The sequence below is a fragment of the Anarhichas minor genome, unplaced genomic scaffold (assembly GCF_050575085.1).
Source record: "Anarhichas minor isolate MPS153535 unplaced genomic scaffold, ASM5057508v1 ptg000033l, whole genome shotgun sequence".
NCBI lineage: Eukaryota > Metazoa > Chordata > Actinopteri > Perciformes > Anarhichadidae > Anarhichas > Anarhichas minor.
In genome coordinates, this window is record NW_027466479.1 from 10,756,282 (window position 1) to 10,771,169 (window position 14,888).

General features: G+C 40.7%; 1 protein-coding gene across 2 annotated transcripts in view; it reads right to left on the reverse strand.

The window, feature by feature from the left end:
• Positions 1 to 14,888, reverse strand: part of slc45a4a (solute carrier family 45 member 4a) — a 44,588-nt gene that overhangs the window by 13,540 nt on the left and 16,160 nt on the right. The window lies entirely within an intron of this gene.

Here is a 14,888-nt window from a genome sequence, read left to right on the forward strand (position 1 = left end):
GAACACCAGGTGAAGATTACACACACACACACACACACACACACACACACACACACACACGCACTGCATGACAGGATCTCAAATTAGAATGGATGAAATAACTTTGTACATTTAGCTGTAAACACACAGGATGGAACAATATAACGGAAATAGCTTTTAATAATGTCAGACAAGAGCCTGCACACACAAACCTGTCATCAACAAAACCGGTTCTCATACAACCTCACAAAGGTGTCTGTCGGGGCAAGGCACAACCCATTTAAACACACACACACACACACACACACACACACGCACACACACACACACACGTGAGCTAAATATGTGTCTAAATATGTTTCATAATCAAAATAAAACTATTTTATTTTATTTCATCTCCTTGGGATATTCACATACTGTAGAGTTAGAGTTTATGAGGTTTACAGGGATTATAGGAAGTATTATAGCATCTTTTTACAGTAAATTCTATAAAAGAAACTGATCGGAAAGATGGGGGTTGAAAAGCAATACTATATAAGTCTAGATGAGATTATGAGTCGATTACAAATATGACACACTTCTGACCCCATTTACTTTTAAAGATATTTACTGACAGAACTTCCCAACATAAGCAGGTTTGCCTTGTTTGAATGGCAAAGGTAGTGTCCAGTATTCAATAATTCAAGATGGAAAATATTATATATTATATTATATTATATATTCTTAATTCCCGTCATCAGGTCCGATTCCCTGTGATACCATACAAAAAAACAGTGGCAGTCACCAATTTTGTCCACAGGGGCGGCCAAGTTCATAGTTCATAACTCACATTTTGAAACTGCACACTCATTGCCCGAGGATATTGATAAACCAAGATATTTGCTAGTCTGTTCTGGTCTATTGAACTCATAATTAAAACATTCCTCACACTGAAAATAATAATGTTGGTATTTCTAAAGTTTCTTACCAACAAGAGCCTAACCCATCAGTTTGATTGCATATCAATAAAAAAAACAATCATTGCATAATTAAACCAGTTATCCCCGAGTCATTACACAGTGGTTCCATTATCACCACCAAAAAAAAAACACAATTACATCAGACTACGCCCCTTGGACACGTGATTTCACTGCGCTGCTTAGAAGAAGAAGATGAGGAGGAGACAGACGGTCTTTTAGGCCACCACACTATCCCTTTCACACGAGAGACAGACTCTGAAAACATCTACTCATGGAGTCCGTCCCACTCTTGATAATCTTTCCACTTGCGGTTTGAAGGTACGGCAGCCAAAGGTGGCTCAAATAATGAGTAATAGCTTTGCTTAAAGTTTGGGAAATACATCTTTGACTTAAGATGTTGAAGTAGTAAAGGTGTATTTCTCTACGCTCATTTCTAAAAAGGTATTTGTGTGTTTGTTTTACTGTAAAAAGCAAAAGGAAGTGCACCATTCAGAGAGTATCCCTTTAAGTGATTTCAAGCCACAATCCCCTTGTATTTGTTATTAAATCTACAGTACAGAGTGCTGTAGATCAATATATTGATATTTCATTCCTCAGTGAACAATAGAGATGGAAGAAAGCTGTGCATCGAGAGCGAGTTGATAGCAGCTAATGTGATTGAGACGACATTAGGCAACACTAAATACATCTTAAACGCATTTTCATACAACAGACCTCTGTAATGACATGGACATCGATAACGGAGCGCCACAATATCAACAATATAGAGCTTTAGTAAAATGTCCCCACCTCCTCCCCAGATCCTTTAACAGACCTTTAAAATCAGTTACGTTTCTGAACACGGCGTCTGAGGTGTGACTCTGGATAGTTTACCTGCTGACTGAGGCAGTACATCCAGCATAAGAAGCTCATTTGGTTGGTAAATTCAGGGAAATGTTGCATTGGCTCCACACAGTGGGTGTCTGTGAGTGTGATGCTGATGAAGCTGTTGTCAGCAGTTTGAAGTTTGGGAAGGAGTTTGTTTGTTTACAAAATGCTGCGGTGATGTGAAAGCCTCCCTGCTGCAATCATGGTCATTTTCATGTAGATAAAACCGGTTTCTCCTCACGTCAACAACGCGATTTCCAATGAAAATATTGCCACATTACAGCTCTGTAACTGCGAGATATGTCTTGGTATTTTCTCCATCTGTTTAAATGATGTCCGACAGTCAAACTTAGAGGGCACTCATGTAGTCGTGGGTCACTGAAAACACATGCGTCACATATGCAGACTATGTTGCACAAAACGGTTTAGTGTGCCTGCACTTCACACCGTCTGCCAAGTATTATAACTTAAATGTTTGGCTACAAGAACACAGGTATATGGAGAGTATTACGAAAGAATGATACATGCCGGGCAATCGTGTTTCTTTATGAAGATTATTTCTTGCCTTTCTTCGTTAGTCAGCAGTGGGGAAAGGACAAGAAACGTGCTGAGAGAGCAACAATGTGAACACATGGTGTGCATCTACTAGCATTGTGCCACATTGGCGCTTTGCCCTCGCTCCGAACTTTACATGTCCTGTACAACTGTCGACCTCGGTGTTTCTCATGAGCGGGCCATAAACAAGGCTTGACCCCTGTCTCCGTGGTGACCAGGTCTTCGGACACCCTGTCACCACGGAGACTCCATCACCTTCACTTCCTGGCTCCTAATATGGCCGCGTCATTCACACGGGGCTTCCTGTTGTGCAGTTTGTTCAAACTAAGGAAAACTTTGTCCGTTTATTTTTATACCCCCTTGCTGTCTCACACACACACACACACACACACACACACACACACACGGAAATTTAAAACAGTAGTATGCACACATACAGCCTACACATACAAAAGGCACATACACAATACCTGTTTAAACTCAAACAGTGGCACCACCATAAAACAGGAGACAAAGCAGCAGATAGGAATCTGTCTGTCTGAAGGTTTGTCAACATCAAAACAGGAAAACTGTTCCCCCCCCCCCCCACACACACACAAATGATACAGAAAAACACACAGCTAGTAAATAAAGACGTCTCTGTTCCCACACACACACACACACACACACACACACACGCACACACACACAGACAGACAGACGCACCTACCATAATAGCTGAGTTCCCACACACTTGTAGTACTGTAGGTACACACACAAACACACACATTGACAGGGAACAATACTGAGAGAATCAAGACTCAGGAAGTATTTCAGAAAGAGAGAAAAAGAAATGAATGGAGTAAAGAGAGAGTGTGAGAAAGGACTGAGATGAAAGAAATGTTTAAAAAAGGGTTAGGATAAGGTGAGACAAGGAGGGAGGAAACAGAGAGAAAAGAGAGGGAGAAAGCCGGAAAGATGGAGAGACGGATGGAAAAGGTTAATATTCAAGCCGGCAGACGGCGAGGATTGTTGTTGATTGATCGTGGGAAAGAAAAATGCACAATCTGCTCCATCTATCATCAAAGTGCTAATTTTACTATGGACATTTCCTCCGCACACACAAACACACTAAATATGGAGCCCAGTGTGTGACTGTTGAGTACAGACTGTCCGTTCATACCAACTTCTGCGCAGACTTCGTGTATTTCTCCACGTCGTGCCTGCACTCAGAAATAATAGAATAAAACTCTGTGGTTCCAATTTTTTTCCAAACAACAATCTAATTTTTTAGATTTCAAAATCGCATTGTGTGAATAAAAGATATTAAAATGTGAAAAACAAAAAAATCACTCAGATAGCAGGGACAGGTATGCTTTTTAGAATCACATGACCCAGAATTTGAAGTTGAAATCAATTCTGCGATAGCTTTTTTCCTTTAAAACAACATATACTCAAGTTTTTATCTACTGTATTTACGCACAGACTTTCATTTTTTTTAAATAATTTCAAACAAACGATGCCCACTGTTTCCTTCTTTAAAGGGACGTCTGACATCAGTTGGTATTCACGACAGTCCTTTCCTGGTTTTCAGGAAGTCTTGAACAAAAATTAGTGTATTTCTGTTTTTGCACTATGATTTGTTTTGAAATTATTTCCTGAAGCTACATGGATTAGTAGAAAGTTCCCTCTGTACTCTGCTGTTCTGGAAATATCTTAGCCCTAAAGAAATGTCAAAACACGCTAAAAACTCTCATAAATATTGAAGTGCATATCCAATCTGCAGACAAGATACTTATTGCAACTTTAATCTTAAAATAGAATGATATGGGGGCTTATTAGTTCTGTTTTGATGGACGAGAGTCAGGACCAGATGATTCTGTAATTGGACTAATGGATCATCACTAATTAGAGATATGATCTAATATTTGTTTGGGACAAAATGGTCAAACAGAGACTATGATTAATGCCACGCACACCAACAAAATGAACAAAAAACACGAATGAATTGATTCTACTAACAAGTCTCTGTATCCGAAGCCTTCAATATTTTTTCCTCTGTGCCATAGGGCTCCATTGTTGTCTACAAACTATTAAAAACACATCAGTGAGTCACGTTGTCGCACTGAGTGACAAGTTCACTTATTACCATGAACATGAGCACTTTATTTTCAGTCAATCCTGCTGCCGTTATTACTCACTTTTCAATGTTAATCCACTGCGGAAAGTAGTTCCCTACAAATGCACTATTTACTCATGTCAGCTGTTTTAGGAAATTACTTAACTTTTCTTTTTTCAATGAAACTTAACATTTTCTTACTTGTTTTTGAAGATTTGTGACTTCAGTCGAAAACAAATGGGCTTGAGAAAGCGTTGAGAGACGGACTAACACATTGTTGGTTATAGTCTCTTCATGGGATTTGTTATCAATAAAGGAAAATATAAAACTTGAATCCATTTCCTGATTAATATTTATTATGCACAACTGCTTCGTCCATTATGCTGACTCGCAAAAACCTCTCAAACCACTGTCTATTCGAGTAATTTGAATACAAATTCACCTTCACAAGCTGTAATCATGTGCCATGAGGAATGTATATTTTCTCTAACTCCTCCATTCCTATCTGAGTTTTCTACTTCACCTCCGATGATGATAACAATATTGTGTTTCTTATCCGGTAAACAAACCCCACCATCACTCTATCCTCATGTCTACACCTCTCCATCTCTCTCTCTCCAGTCTCCCATCACTCCTCCAAACAAAAGTCTTTTCTCCTTCCAGCTCCTATAAACTCAACAATCTTGACTTTTTCCCAAAGAACTGACAAACATCCACTTCATTCACTCCTTCTTTCCCTTCATCTCTCCTCTCCCTCTGTTCCCATCCCTCCCATTCTCCCATAAACACAAAACAATCCCTCCATATCCTGCGCTGGCGTGAGAAAACCCACGAGAAAAATGACAAGCATCCCGAAAAAGAGCCGGAGAAATGGTGTGAAAGTGAGAGCAAGGCAGAGGTCACGACAGGGAGAAAGTGGGCAGGAAGGAAGGAGGGTGAGAGCGAGAGAATGAGGGGACAGAGAGCACGAGGAAAGGAAAGGAGGAAGCAGGTGTTTTTGACTAAACAAAACATGTGAACTGAGTCAGGTGTAGCGTTCAGAGAGGAGGAGAGATAGTGAAGAAATGCCACAGAAGGACTTTGGAAGCAGATTTGAAATATTTACATCAATATTCTATTATTGATAAGCATCGGGTTGTAGGTTTTAAGCCAACATAGCTGCAGGCTGAAGGCCCATTTGTGTCTCTGCAACTAACTAGATCGCTTCTGTATATTCCTCTTGTTAGAAAAGGACAAACAGAGATCTAAAATATATGCAAACATAAAGCTGTCACACCAGCAATACTTTGGTCAGGTGTTTGAGTATTGTTTCATGTTAAAGGCTACATCAGCAACATTTGTGATGACTAGTAATGTTTTTATAAGAAGCTTCAAATGTATATGGTCCAAAACATTCCAGATTGGGGTTTTAAGCTAGTTGTTACAGAGTGAAGACATTTTTGCTCTAATTTAAGGTTACAGTGAACCCATTTCCCCTTAACCTTCTGCACCTACTGAACAAAACAGTTTGTCCAAGAGGATTCTGGGAAATTAAGTAAATGGTCAATCATTTACTTAAAACTGTTTTGTTCAAAACTTGGCCTTTACAACGAATGTTTATAGGGCCAGTAGCTCAGCAGCCACTTAATTAATAGACACAGAGTTAACATATGTTAATGAGTGAACATCTCTGATGGAGAGAGTGACGGAGGTGCTATTGAATAAAGCAAAATGAAAAACAACAATGTGCCCAAATAACAAAAAAAGAACATTAATGTCGTTGATGGGTCTTAACAGTAACTCTCATTTCATAGCTCAAATGACAAATGCAGACTGGTTCTGTTTTTGTGCCTGACATAAATCATCTTGAGCATTTATTTCTGATGATGGGTGTAAAAAGCTGCATGAATCCAGTGATTCAAAGTGGTGAAATTAAAAAAAGACATTAGTTCGAATTCACGGAGGGTGCAAACATTTTCTAGGCACTATAAATGTTGGACTAACCGCTTTCTACCGAACATACTCTGCAGATATTTGTGAAACCTGGTGAACGCTGCTGAGACTAAAGCAAATACAGAAAAAGGTGCCAGATTGTGCTACCTGCTGACCTCAGCCAAAGTGTACGCTGTCATGAGAGCAGACGAAGGAAGGGGAGAGATAGAGGCGTTAGGGAAGAAAGGAGTGAGTCACTGTACTCCCCAGAAGTAAGAGATGGCGAGAACATCAATCACATAACAGACACACAGACTCAACAAGCTGCACAGCCAAGGTCATCATTAACAAAGTACCTGGCAGAGTGACATACCGAGCGATGTGTGGCTCAACGGACAACAACAAACTGACAATCAATCAATGCAGAAAGGAGATTTATTTTTATATTTTTTTATATTTATTTATTTTTACATTAATTTGGAAATTATTGCACATAAAAAGAACTGAAGCCAGTCATGGCTTTTCCTTATCTGATAGTTGATGGTTTTATATTTTATGTTATTTGTCTATTCAGCTCATTCTACACAAAACAGGGCGGTTGTAATCCAATAAATGCGTGTGTGTGTGTGTGTGTGTCTGTGTCTGTGTGTGTGTATATGGGGTAAACAAAAAAAACACCAACGTCCTTTCGATGTAAAAGGTGGCATTAAAATTGCATGAAGCAAGCATATACGCGCAAGCACACACACACACACACACACTTCGAGTCAGCAGAGTTATGTAACACCACTGCAGTAAACTGGCTACATCCTACTGAGAGAGACACAGACAGAAGGAGAGACTGAAACTGAGAAAGAAATTTAAGGTGTCAAATCTGGTGAATGCTGATCCAAAAAATGTCCAAATGTATTTATTCAGTTCTATTTTAATGCCTCTACCATTAATAAACAAACCATATGTGACTGACAGCAGGGGGGCGGGCCCTCAGACTGAGACTAACCTATCACACAGGAAGCTCCAAACAGCATCACCGGCTGCCCTTTCACTACCAAAAAAGCGATCGATGAAGCCGATCAGCCAGTGATCTTATGCAACCACAAATACAGTAGTTCAGCAAAGACTCTCGTTATAGTGGTGCCTTCAGGTGTCAATTCAAAATGACAGAAATGCAAAGGTTGCATTGGTTATGATGAAGTTTCCCGTCAACTCATAATGGACAATAGGCAAAAATGTACAAAAATATCCATAAGACTTCCATTTTGCTATCATAATGTGTGTTAATGATCGTAACAACCTTAAAAGATGTGTTAACTGGTCCAGTTCCTGCAATATGAAAGCTGGGAGGACGCTGATGATGTATTTCTGAGGTTTTTCGAGTTTGTATAGATGGGATTCCCGTGTGGTGTGTTTTTCTGTCTGTAAAAACAGGTCACCATTATAAGCTTTGCTACTACTGTACTACGTACCTTTTCCAGGGATCAAAGTGGCAAAATAAACCGAAATACTGGCTGAATTAGAATACAATATGGGAGAGAAATACAGGTGAACATTTGCTGTTATCCTGACATTGGCAGTTACGTATGTCCTTTTCCAAGTTTCATTTAGTAAATGTCTGCTAACTACCTATCGCTGGATGACGTAACACACTGCTGATGCAGCCGATGGCCGGCTGGTGAAAGCTCTTGCATTTGCAGTTTTACTAACTGGGCGTCTGTGGCGACATTCCTGGCAGAAATCCGAAACAGCGAGAGCCAAAAATGTATATAGAAAGGTTCTTCCTTAATTTGTATTGCGTTTCAGATCTCACAAGCAAATGGAGATAATAAATTGACCTTTAATACCTTCCTGGGAAATACATATATAGTATATTACTGTTGTAAACATGGAGCACTAGTAAGAGCCCACAAACATCTGACAACAGCCCACGACTTTTCTGTGAGCAAACAGATCTGTTGTACTTAAATTACTCCCATGTTCATCATTTTAGCCAGAGACATGACTGTACCGCACGAGATTAGTCTTGTCAGCATCCATCCATCCTTTCTTTAAGCTAAATATACCGTCAAAATGAGCGATAGCAGATGTTTTTCTACTCTCTTCTTAAATACACACATATAAAATAAGCCTGAGGCCAGCCATTACTACATCTCTCACTGGCTGCTATTAAGGCCGTTGTGTGTGTGTGTGTGTGTGTGTGTGTGTGTGTGTGTGTGTGTGTGTTCGGTTTTATAGATTTTCTCGTCTGGTTGACTGACTGCGGTACTACCAGTCTAACTTGTTATGTACTTTATGAAAAAGAAACTCATTTAAAATCAGAAAAAAGTGACATGGACACATAAATGATTAATAAAGAGCGTCTATTTCATAGGCAATACAATCAATTTGCACCTAATTTTGTGGCTAATATTACGAATATTTTAGCTCACAATGTATTTTTGCACAACATTTTAGAGCTATTGTTGTAAACATTTGGTAATTAGATGATATTAATACAACATTTTTATCTTGGATGGATATTTCTCATTAGACAGCCTGAGGATCAGGGTGCCGTTATGATTAATCGTTTCATAACGCGAACGAGTGCCGCTGTGCGATTCAAACACTCTGGATGAGGAGAATTATTTGCAGCAGCTTTATGTCCCATAAGCCTCGTGCTGAGATCACTGTAGAGCGCCGAGGTTACTGGCTGTGATGCTTTGACGAGCCCAATAAGTGAAGTGTTAATGCAGTGTTTCGGAGGCCGTGTGAATCTTCTTAAACGAGACATCTGTGATGGGACAAACATCCGACTTATTACACCAACACATGGAAACTCTACCTGTTTGTGGAGTGAAATAATTAATTTATAGGTCAATGTATTAATACTTGATCACAATTTTGATTTATGATCCTTTTAATGTCACTTCACAATTCCTAAAATAACTATTACTAATTACTATACCAATTGAATTACTATTTCATGTTTATTCATCAAAATAGTCAATTAAATAATCATTTTTATAATCAAATGTAAAGCAAAAAGAGATGAAGAACATGCATGTCAAAGTCATGGAGTAATATCTATGGTTTGCTAGCATAGCGACCAATACGCTGCTGGTCATACCAGATCAATTGAAGCTGCAGCAAAGTGTATTGACTTGAGCGAGGGCATGTTTTCTTTTGTGGTTATGAATTGATAGATGTAGAAACTGATGCAGTCGTTCTTCATGAAGAAAGACTCTGCTCCTCAGGGTCTAAATACGGTCATGAACTTGTTTTTTAATGGTTTAAATATAAAAACACACTTATATATTATGTGTTTATGTGCTCCATAAACTGTTTATTGAGCAAAACAATAGCATAACAACATTTATGGTGATAATTGTTATTTGCAGCCCCCGTTTGAAGAATTTGCTTCCCCTGATGTTTCTTTGTCCCTCGTCATCACCTGAGAGCTCTGTGGTGGTTTGTTGTTGATGACTTCACCTCCCTGGAGGGGGAGAGCTGGGAGCAATGTGCTGACAAACAAATACATACACACACACACACACACACATTCAGCTCTGCATGCCTCACATATCTTACACTAATAGCCCACACATACCTAGCTTATCGCCTGTTGCATGGAAAACCGTGCACACCCCACGAACGCACAGAACGTGGCTTTGTCTTTAAGACTAAAGCTTCTGCCGACTCTGCATTTACATCACAAACAACCAAAGATTTGAGGTTCAGAGATTTTGTTTCCTGCAATCTGGTGACTTTTAAAGACTGAAAATAGCAAAATAAATAAGTAAACTGCAACAGCAGTAGTATGTTAAATACATATAGTAAAGGCTCTCATGAGCCACTTTTTTCATGAAAACAAATCCATCAGTCTATAGCTTTTGATTCTCAGAAACAAATTCAGAATATTTCGTTTTTCTGCGTCGAGCAAAGCCCAAATTTAGGAGTACTGTAATTTTTCGCTGAGCCCAGTGACGAGCGCAACTCGATCCTCGTTGTGTCGTGAGCAGCTCTCATTTGGTGTTGTATTGTTGTCCGGGTGACAACAGTAAGGCTTATTCATGCCGTGTAAAACCAGAAACAGGTTTTGATAACGCAAAGGCAACAGCATTTGTCATAAATCTGTAGAAATACGGGAGAATTTGTGACTGCGGGAGGAAACTGGGAGAGGGCGATGATGAACGTTAGTCTCCCGGGTCGGTAAGTGCGCCCCCTCATGGCCCACGAACCACAGTTTGGGAACCACTGGCATCGATCATCGCATACTAATGTCGGTGTTTGCGTTGGCCTTTGCCCATTGTATCAGTATTACCCCAATAACCCCGACCTGCAGCAGTGGTGATGTTAGCAAATAACCCTCTCTAAAACCATTTTGTGTCTCCACGTGTGTGTACAGGAATAAATGAACAAAGTCACTGCAGACATTATATAAAGTGCTATAAATAGGATGGTTTTTTAATAACTGAGACATGGTGTGTTTGTCTCTCTCCCTCTCTGCAGAAAGACAAACGGAGGACTGAAGATTGCGGTTAAAAAGGTCTCTCAAGCTGGCAAGAATACAATTCACACTACGAGTGTCTCGTATTTCTCACTTAACTCTAAAAAGATGTTTTTTCTCTTTCCCTTCCCACATACAGTGTTGCTTCTGCCCCTTGATAAATGCTTGCATCTGTTGCTTCCTCATATACATGAACATTTTATTCCATCTATTCACCTGTCCTCCAGCTACTGTGTCCCATGAAAGACTGGAGTCAGATTATGGCGATTAGTCACAGTGTGACATCAAGCCAGTCATTTATATAACCCTGTATTACTCCGTCTGCAAGGTCATCTGCTAGATTAGACCAGCTAACATGACAGGATCACTCAGTGGATTAGCCTACCTGGGATGCTAGCAATGCAAGATCAAACTGATTTGCTGCACAATGAATAGCATGCTCGGCCTACATGCAACGTGGAAATCTAAATTTTGTAGGATGCTGTATAAATTTACCATGTAGCCAAATTCAATGGAGTCATTGATGTTAGATTACAGTGAAAAGTTAGCATTGAAAAAACACTGCATGCGGCAGCTAAAATTGCCAAGATGCGACGGAACAAAATAAACGAATACCATTTTGCAAATGACAAAACCAGATGGCTTTTTTGCATTGTACTGAATCTAGCGTTCTGGGCTTCAGGCACTGACAGCAGAAGGCCACTGGTCCACTGTGCTGCATGCTAACATGCTACCATGATCTAGTTACCATTTGGTTTTGGCTTTATAGCGGAAGGGGGGCCGCCCTGCCTGAAATTTGGACCAACTCTGCCAGCATCATAGTACACATCTACTTACTAAATTGATCAGACAAGATGCATCAGGATCTGGATGATCATCCAGTCTCGGTATGCAAATATTACTGTCGCTGGTGTGTCAAACTGTGGCTGGTTCATCCAAGGAAATTGAATAACGTAACGGTCAAGACACTATTACAGTAAGCTGAGGTTTTCAGACACAACCTGAATTAATAGGAGGACATTTCCAGTTAGTCCTTTAGTCAGGACAAGAAGGCCTCCAAAGAAGGATAACAATGCCGCAGAGCTGCCAGCCCTGGACTGTTTTGGGTACCACATTGGTGGCACGGGCAGTGCCCCATGCACAGCCAGTTAGTCAAACAGAAACAAAATAAAGAGATTAAGTTTAAACAAGACTAATTGTGAAAAGGCGTTCTTTAGGTCACCTTCAACCTGTTTCCAACAGAAAGTCAACTTGTCTCAAGAATTGTTTGAATGACAATCGCATAAATCAAAATATAAGATACATTGCTGCACTATAATCAAGAACACTTAACTCTAACAAACACGTTCATTTGTATCAAAGACAAGTTGAAATTGTCTCATCATACAAGCAAGTTTTATAAAAATGTTAGGTAGCAATAGTAGCACAGAGGGACTTCTCCACATTAAAGCTCGGGTTGGGAATGTTCTTCACAAACATCTTTTGTTATATTTGTTTAAGTGATCTTTACATCACTGACAGCAATGATTGAACGGTCTAACCGAAAACAACAACAAAACACGCCGTCTGCGCTCTCCGCCTCCTCCTTGTTCCGCTCCTTTTCTTTCCACTCCTCGTCATCTCTCTTAATCCCTTTCTCATCGCTAACTCAGCCTCTCCCTCCCTCGCTCTTACCTCACTTTAAGCTGCATTAAATCTTTTATTTTTAACCGTGCCTATCTCACTGGTTTGAAGGAGACGAAGTTTAAAAAAAGGTGGCGTGTCATGTGATTGGTCCATCGGTGTTCATGTATGTGCATGCCTTTAGGGGAAAAGCCCGTCTCCTTGTATGAGTGACTGCTGCCAGGAGACAAAACAGAAAAGAGCTCTGCATGCTCTCCACACCTTGTAAGGTAGAATCTTCTTATCCTTTCTCTGGGTTTTGTAAACATGGGCTCCTTGACCCAAACTGTGTGTGCTTCACACACACACTCTAATAAACTCTTCCTTTCTCTGACCCCAGTGCTGTGGGGTCACACACACACAATGGTTTCACTCAGGGCGAGCCAACCAGCCGGCTATCCAGCTAATTCCAGTAGCTACAGTCATACAGTCAGTCTCCAGCACGCATGAAGCATTAACCACATGGAGGGGGGGGTCGATATTTGTGATCCTAAATCTTGGACTCCTGCCCACATGGTTGGAGGGGGGGGGGGGTGGGGGGGGGTTGTTTTCATCTCACTAGGCCTGTTTGTTAGCAGGCTAAAGACATCTGCACAAAACCAGCCATTGTGTGGGAAATGCATTAAGACATATCGCTTCTAAATGGATTCACATGACAAAACCAACTGGAGGGTGGCGCAAAGAATTAAAGAAGGTTGCTCAGGACAGGAAGTAAAATCTTTGTTCACATGATTTCTGATTCAGGCAGCCCACCAACAACCTGACGGGGTTCTTATTTCACAGTTTGTAGGTTGGTGGTCACTCCAGATACCCAAAATGTATGTGCACAAGCACTGAAAAAATGGCCTTTTTCATAATATGCTGTCCTCTTGAACAATGGCTGCAATCTGAACAGATCTCCTGTATCTTGCCACATTTCAGGCACGCATCTCCTAATTAGTATAGAATTGAAACACGTTGCACTGAGCTCTACTGAATCTACTTCATAATTCATTTGGATGGAAGGCAATCTGTAAAAAGGTCAGATCGAGCAGCAGCCAATTAGCAGATGAAAAGACAAACATGACTGGATTAACTCTCCGAACCAGTGAGGAATCTCAGCGAGACACCAAAATCACTGCGCAGTCTGTTTTAGTATTATTAATTTCAGTGGACTAATCTGTGGCAGTTGCTCTCTCAGTGGCTCCAAAATCTACTAAGAGCGGCTCAGACATGTCCCGATCTAAAAAAAATAGGTTGGGGCAGCTCAACCAGGGCTGAAATTAGAGCAAAAACATGCAGCAACAGCACTGGTCTGACACTACAACAGGAGACGAGCCTGATATAGGTTACAGTGATTATGAGTTGAAGGTACACATTGTTTTTAAGAATCCCACCATTACTTTTTAAATGCTGACCATGGCTTTTGCTGCCATGACCTAATAGACATTTCAGACACTTTCTTTTTAACATTTGGCAGATCTCAGTACCTTCCTTTGGAAATAACAGAACATTGGAAACGTTTCAAAGCCTTTCTCCCCGTGGCGGCTCATCCTGGGTGAGCCAGCCAGGAGTCACGGTGGCCACAGAGCGTCCTGCCACTCATGTCGCCTTGGTTATGTAAGCTAGGAGATCACACTATGCCACAGAGGGCGAAGGAGAGATTTGGAGAGAAAGGGAAGGGAAGGGAGAGGGGAGGGGGGGGGATTGCATGGGAAGTGACTTTGAATTATAAACAAGGTTACGGCTGTTTCAGCCTTTTATCTCACTCTCTCTCTCTCCCTCTCTCTACCTCCCCTTCTCACTCTCATGTTCTTCCCCTTCTTCCCTCCTACCTCCTTTTCACTCTTTACACCCTCTCCATCTCCCCTGAGGACTCCGGTGTACTCAAGACACTTGTCAAATTCTCTGTCAAAGACGATGCTAGGTGCAACTGACAGTAAGCCCACTGCGACTGGATGTCTGTGTGTGTGTGTGTGTGTGTGTGTGTGTGTGTGTGTGTGTGTGTGTGTGTGTGTGTCAGACAGCAAGCTAGCTAATCTCCAGATAGATCAAGCTGAAGTCCATCTGAACAAGGTGAAGAGGACTTTGTGTACATTTAGCTGCCAAGGTGTCCTCTTAAATGCCAGAACAACGTCAGGACAAACAACATGACTCCCTGTTCCCGATCACAAACTATATTAAGTTCACCGGCACTTTGTATTGTAAATATTACTTCTTATTCCTATTAACAAGGATGCAATCCTGAATCCTGTTCATATCCTGAAAGAAGAGAATATACTTTGGTTTATTCTTCCTCTACTACATGGTTTCAGCTTCTCCACTGTGACGATTTGCTCTTTTGTCCTTTTTAAATAATAATACAAATCGGAATATATTTGGGTTTTAGACTGTC